We start from the raw sequence: 6730 nt of genomic DNA, 5'->3' as shown, positions 1-6730 counted from the left end.
ACGAAATTAAAGAGTCGACCTGGTGGGCTGACTTGGCAGAGTGACTTCATGAACGAGCTTAAAGAGTCCACTTGGTGGGCCGACCTGGCAGGGTGACTTGATGAACGAACTTAAAGAGTCGACTTGGTGAGAGTAATTTGTGGGCTGACCTGGCGGGGTGACTTGATGAATGAACTTAAAGAGTCGACTTGGTGGGGTGACTATATGAACGCACTTGAAGGGTCAACTTGGTGGGGTGACTCTATGAAAGGACCTAAAGAGTTGACTTGGTGAGAGTACTTGGTGGGGTGACTCAATGAAAGGACTTAAAGAGTCGACTTGGTGAGAGTAATTGGTGGCTCGACTTTAAGAGCAGACTTAAAGAGTCCACTTGGTGAGAGTGGGCCTAACGGGGCGATGTGGTGAGTGGGCCTAACGGGGCGAGTTGGTGGGGCAACTTGGCGAGTGGTATTAGAGAGCCGACGTGGTGAGGCGACTCGACGAGTTGGTTCGTTGAGATGACATGGTGAGCTGACTTGGCGAGTCGACCTGGCGAGCGAATTTAAAGAGTCGACTTGGCAACGTACTCGAGTCGACTTGGTGAGGCGACCCGGCGAGCGGGCTCAAAGAGTCAACATGGTGAGGCGACTCATTGAGTCAACATGGTGAGGAGCTATCCTTGAGGCGACTTGGTGGGCCTACTTGATTAGTCGACTTGGTCAGCCGACCTGATGAGCTGACACGGTGAGCGGGCTTAAAGAGGCGATGACTTGGTGGGGTAACTCAGCAAGCCAACTTATCGAGGCGAGATGGTGAGTAGACTTGGTGAGCTGACTTGGTGAGCGCACTTAAAGAGTCAACTTCGTGAGGTGACTCGGCGAGTTAGCCCGCTGATGCAACTTGGGCGGGCCAACCTGGCGAACGAACTTAAAGAGGCGACTTTGGCGGGCTGACCTGGCGAGCGAACTTAAAGAGTTGACTTGGAAACGTACTTTAACAACCGACTTGGTGAGCTGACATGGTGAGTGGGCTTAGAGAAGCAACTCGGTGGGGCGACTTGATGAACGGACTTAAAGGGTCGACTTGGCAGGGTGACTTGATGAACGGACCTAAAGTGTTGACTTGGTGAGAGTACTTGGCAGAGTGAACTGATGAACGGACTTAAAGAGTCGACTTGGTGGGAGTACTTGGTGGGCCAACTTGATGAACGGACTTATAGAGTCGACTTGGTGAGAGTAGTTGTTCTGGTGACTTGATGAACGGACTTAAAGAGTCAGCTTGGCGGGGTGACTTGATGAAAGGACTTAAACAGTCGACTTGGTCGGGTGACTCAATGAACGAACTTAGAGGGTCCACTTTGTGGGGTGACTTGATGAATAGACCTAAAGAGTTGACTTGGTGAGAGTACTTGGTTGGGTGACTCGATGAAAGGACTTAAAGAGTCAACTTGGTGAGAGTACTTGGTGGCTCGACTTTATGAGCAGACTTAAAGAGTCCACTTGGTGAGAGTGGGCCTAACGGGGCGATGTGGTGAGTGGGCCTAACGGAGCGAGTTGGTGGGGTGACTTGGCGAGTGGTATTAGAGAGCCGACGTGGTTAGGTGACTCGGCGAGTTGGTTCGTTGAGATGACATGGTGAGCTGACTTGGCGAGTCGACCCGACGAGCGAACTTAAAGAGTCGACTTGGCAACGTACTCGAGTCGACTTGGTGAGGCGACCCGGTGAGCGGGCTCAAAGAGTCACCATGGTGAGGTGACTCATTGAGTCAACATGGTGAGGCGACTCATGGTGAGGAGCTATCCTTGAGGCGACTTGGTGGGCCTACTTGATTAGTCAACTTGGTGAGCCGACCTGACGAGCGTACACGGTGAGCGAGCTTAAAGAGGTGACGACTTGGTGGGGTAACTCGGCAAGCCAACTTATCGAGGTGAGATGGTGAGTCGACTTGGTGAGCTGACTTGGTGAGCGCACTTAAAGAGTCAACTTCATGAGGTGACTCGGCGAGTTAGCCCGCTGATGCGACTTGGGCGGGCCGACCTGGCGAACGAACTTAAAGAGGCGACTTGGGCGGGCTGACCTGGCAAGCGAACTTAAAGAGTTGACTTGGCAACGTACTTGAACAACCGACTTGGTGAGCGGACATGGTGAGTGGGATTAGAGAAGCAACTCGGCGGGGTGACTTGATGAACGGACTTAAAGGGTCGACTTGGCGGGGTGACTTGATGAACGGACCTAAAGAGTTGACTTGGTGAGAGTACTTGGCGGGGTGAACTGATGAACGGACTTAAAGAGTCAACTTGGTGGGAGTACTTGGTGGGCCAACTTGATGAACGGACTTATAGAGTCGACTTGGTGAGAGTAGTTGTTCTGGTGACTTGATGAACGGACTTAAAGAGTCAGCTTGGCGGGGTGACTTGATGAAAGGACTTAAACAGTCGACTTGGTCGGGTGACTCGATGAACGAACTTAGAGGGTTGACTTTGTGGGGTGACTTGATGAACGGACCTAAAGAGTTGACTTGGCGAGAGTACTCGGTGGGGTGACCTGATGAACAAACTTAGAGAGTCGACTTGGTGAGAGTCCTTGGTGGGCCGACCTGGTTGGGTGACTTCGTGAACTGACTTAAAGAGTCGACTTGGTGGGGTGACTTGATGAACGGACTTCAAGGGTCGACTTGGCGAGGTGACTTGATGAACGGTCCTAAAGAGTTGACTTGGTGAGAGTACTTGGTGTGGTGACTTGATGAAAGACTTAAAGAGTCGAATTGGTGAGAGTACTTGGTGGGGTGACTTGATGAACACACTTGAAGGGTCGACTTGGTGGGGTGACTTTATGAACGGACCTAAAGAGTTGACGTGGTGAGAGTGCTTGGTGGGGTGACTTGATGAACATAGTAAAAGAGTTGACTTGGTGAGAGTAGTTGGTCGGGTGACTTGATGAACGCACTTGAAGAATCAACTTGGTTAGAGTACTTGGTGGGGTGACTTGATGAACGGACTTAAAGATTCGACTTGGTGGGCCGACCTGGCGGGGTGACTTGATGAACAGAATTAGAGAGTCGACTTGGTGAGAGTACTTGGTGGGCCGACCTGGCCGGGTGACTTGATGAACAAACTTAAAGAGTCGACTTGGTGAGAGTACTCGGTGGGCTGACCTGGTCACGTGACTTGATGAACGGACTTAAAGAGTCAACTTGGTGGGCTGACTTGGCCGGGTGACTTGATGAACAGACTTAAAGAGTCGACTTGGTGGGCCGACTTGGCCGGGTGACTTGATGAACGAACTTCAAGAGTCGACTTGGTGGGTCGAAGTAGCAGGGTGACTTGGTGAGAGTACTTGCTGGGCTAACCTAGCAGGGTGACTTGATGAACAAACTTAGAGAGTCGACTTTGTTAGAGTACTTGGTGGGTCGAACTGGCGGGGTGACTTGATGAACGAACATAAAGAGTCGACCTGGTGAGAGAACTTGTTGGGCCGAGCTGGCGGGGTGAATTGATGAACGAACCTAAAGAGTCGACTTTGTGAGAGTACTTGGTGGGCCGACCTGGCGAGGTGAGTTGATGACCGAACTTAAAGGGTCGACTTGGTGAGAGTACTTGGTGGGCCGACCTGGCAGGGCGACTTGATGAACGAACTTAAAGAGTCAACTTGGTGAGAGTACTCAGTGGGGTGCCCTGATTAACAAACCTAAAGAGTCAACCTGGTGAGAGTACTTGGTGGGCCGACCTGGCGGGGTGACTTGGTGAGCAAACTTAAAGAATCGACTTGGTGAGAGTAGTTGGTGGGCTGACCTGGTGGGGTGACTTGATGAACGAACTTAAAGAGTCGACCTGGTGGGCTGACTTGGCAGAGTGACTTCATGAACGAACCTAAAGAGTCCACTTGGTGGGCCGACCTGGCGGGGTGACTTGATGAACGAACTTAAAGAGTCAACTTGGTGAGAGTAATTTGTGGGCTGACCTGGCAGGGTGACTTGATGAATGAACTTAAAGAGTCGACTTGGTGGGGTGACTTGATGAACGCACTTGAAGGGTCGACTTGGTGGGGTGACTCTATGAAAAGACCTAAAGAGTTGACTTGGTGAGAGTACTTGGTGGGGTGACTCGATGAAAGGACTTAAAGAGTCAACTTGGTGAGAGTACTTGGTGGCTCAACTTTATGAGCAGACTTAAAGAGTCCACTTGGTGAGAGTGGGCCTAACGGGGCGAGTTGGTGGGGCGACTTGGCGAGTGGTATTAGAGAGCCGACGTGGTGAGGCAACTCGGCGAGCTGGTTCGTTGAGATGACATGGTGAGCTGACTTGGCGAGTCGACCCGGCGAGCGAACTTAAAGAGTGGACTTGGCAACATACTTGAGTCGACTTGGTGAGGCGACCCGATGAGCGGGCTCAAAGAGTCAACATGGTGAGGCGACTCATTGAGTCAACATGGTGAGGCGACTCATGGTGAGGAGCTATCCTTGAGGCAACTTGGTGGGCCTACTTGATTAGTCGACTTGGTGAGCCGACCTGACGAGCTCACACGGTGAGCGGGCTTAAAGAGGCGACGACTTGGTGGGGTAACTCGGCAAGCCAACTTATCGAGGCGAGATGGTGAGTCGACTTGGTGAGCTGACTTGGTGAGTGCACTTAAAGAGTCAACTTCGTGAGGTGACTCAGTGAGGTAGCCCGTTGATGCGACTTGGGCGCGCCGACCTGGCGAACGAACTTAAAGAGTTGACTTGGGTGGGCTGACCTGGCGAGCGAACTTAAAGAGTTGACTTGGCAATGTACTTGAACAACCGACTTGGTGAGCTGACATGGTGAGTGGGCTTTGAGAAGCAACTCGGCAGGGCGACTTGATGAACGGACTTAAAGGGTCGACTTGGCGGGGTGACTTGATGAAAGGACCTAAAGAGTTGACTTGGTGAGAGTACTTGGCGGGGTGAACTGATGAACGGACTTAAAGAGTCGACTTGGTGGGAGTACTTGGTGGGCCGACTTGATGAACGGACTTATAGAGTCGACTTGGTGAGAGTAGTTGTTCTGGTGACTTGATGAACGGACTTAAAGAGTTAGCTTGGCGGGGTGACTTGATGAAAGGACTTAAACAGTCGACTTGGTCGGGTGATTCGATGAACGAACTTAGAGGGTCGACTTTGCGGGGTGACTTGATGAATAGACCTAAAGAGTTGACTTGGTGAGAGTACTTGGTTGGGTGACTCGATGAAAGGACTTAAAGAGTTGACTTGGTGAGAGTACTTGGTGGCTCAACTTTATGAGCAGACTTAAAGAGTCCACTTGGTGAGAGTGGGCCTAACGGGGCGAGTTGGTGGGGCAACTTGGTGAGTGGTATTAGAGAGCCGACGTGGTGAGGCGACTCGGCGAGTTGGTTCGTTGAGATGACATGGTGAGCTGACTTGGCGAGTCGACCTGGCGAGCAAACTTAAAGAGTCGACTTGGCAACGTACTCGAGTCGACTTGGTGAGGCGACCCGGCAAGCGGGCTCAAAGAGTCAACATGGTGAGGCGACTCATTGAGTCAACATGGTGAGGAGCTATCCTTGAGGCGACTTGGTGGGCCTACTTGATTAGTCGACTTGGTGAACCGACCTGACGAGCTGACACGGTGAGCGGGCTTAAAGAGGCGACGACTTGGTGGGGTAACTCGGCAAGCCAACTTATCGAGGCGAGATGGTGAGTCGACTTGGTGAGCTGACTTGGTGAGCGCACTTAAAGAGTCAAATTCATGAGGTGACTCGGCGAGTTAGCCCGTTGATGCAACTTGGGCGGGCCGACCTGGCGAACGAACTTAAAGAGGCGACTTGGGCGGGCTGACCTGGCGAGCGAACTTAAAGAGTCACCCGACTAGGTCAACCCATCTTCGTCGCCCCAGCCTCGGGCGACCCGACTGGGTCGCCAGAGTGGGTCGACGAGGGGAAAAAAAAAAAAAAAACCAAAAAAATCATGAGAGGCCCTGTACAGCGAAAAGCGCTAAATTTTGGGCATTACAAAAAAAAAAAAAAAAAAAACAAGTTACCCGCTTTTGGATCACGCACAAGTTTCAGTTCACGTATTGCCGAGCCGACTCGAGGCGTTACGCCTAGCTAGCCGGATTCGAGGTAGGGTAGCCGAAACAATCCGATTTGAGAATTTTCTTTATAAAAAGAGATCATGATAGGCCTCGTAAGGCAAAAAAGAATGAAATTTTGGGAGTTCAAAAAAAAATGTTACCCAATTTTGGATCGCACACAGGGCTCGGGTCACGTAGCATCGAGGTGCCCTGGGTGACATGATTCAAGCAAAAATTCGATGGTGGCATGAGTCGGGCAAAAACATTGGAGGCCATTAAGGCTCGAGGCGCCTCGAGTTGAGGTTGCCGAGGCGGGTCGGGTTGAAAGCTTTGGGCGTTAACCAAAAAGAAAAAGTTAACCACTTTTGGATCATGTACACGGCTCAGGGCACTTAGAATCAAGTCGAGCACGGTGACATGAGTCATGCGAAAAATTTGGAGACGACTCGAGTCGGGGCATCCGACTCTATTCGAGTTCAAAACTTTGGGACTTGACAAAAAAAAGAAAAAAGAAAAAGTTACCCGATTTTGGATCACGTAAGTGACTCGGGCCACTCAGAATCAAGGCGAGTGCGATTACATGAGTCAAGCGAAAAAAAAAAAATGGATGCAGTTAAGGCTCGAGGCAATTTGAGTCGGGGTAGCTGAGTCGATTCGAAAACTTTGGCCGTTAGCCAGAAAAAGAGTTAATCGCTTTTGGAT

This window comes from Cupressus sempervirens, chromosome 7 (genome assembly GCF_028749045.1).
Source record: "Cupressus sempervirens isolate cs-2001-9-10 chromosome 7, ASM2874904v1, whole genome shotgun sequence".
Taxonomy (NCBI): Eukaryota; Viridiplantae; Streptophyta; class Pinopsida; order Cupressales; family Cupressaceae; genus Cupressus; species Cupressus sempervirens.
This window is presented reverse-complemented; position numbering follows the sequence as displayed.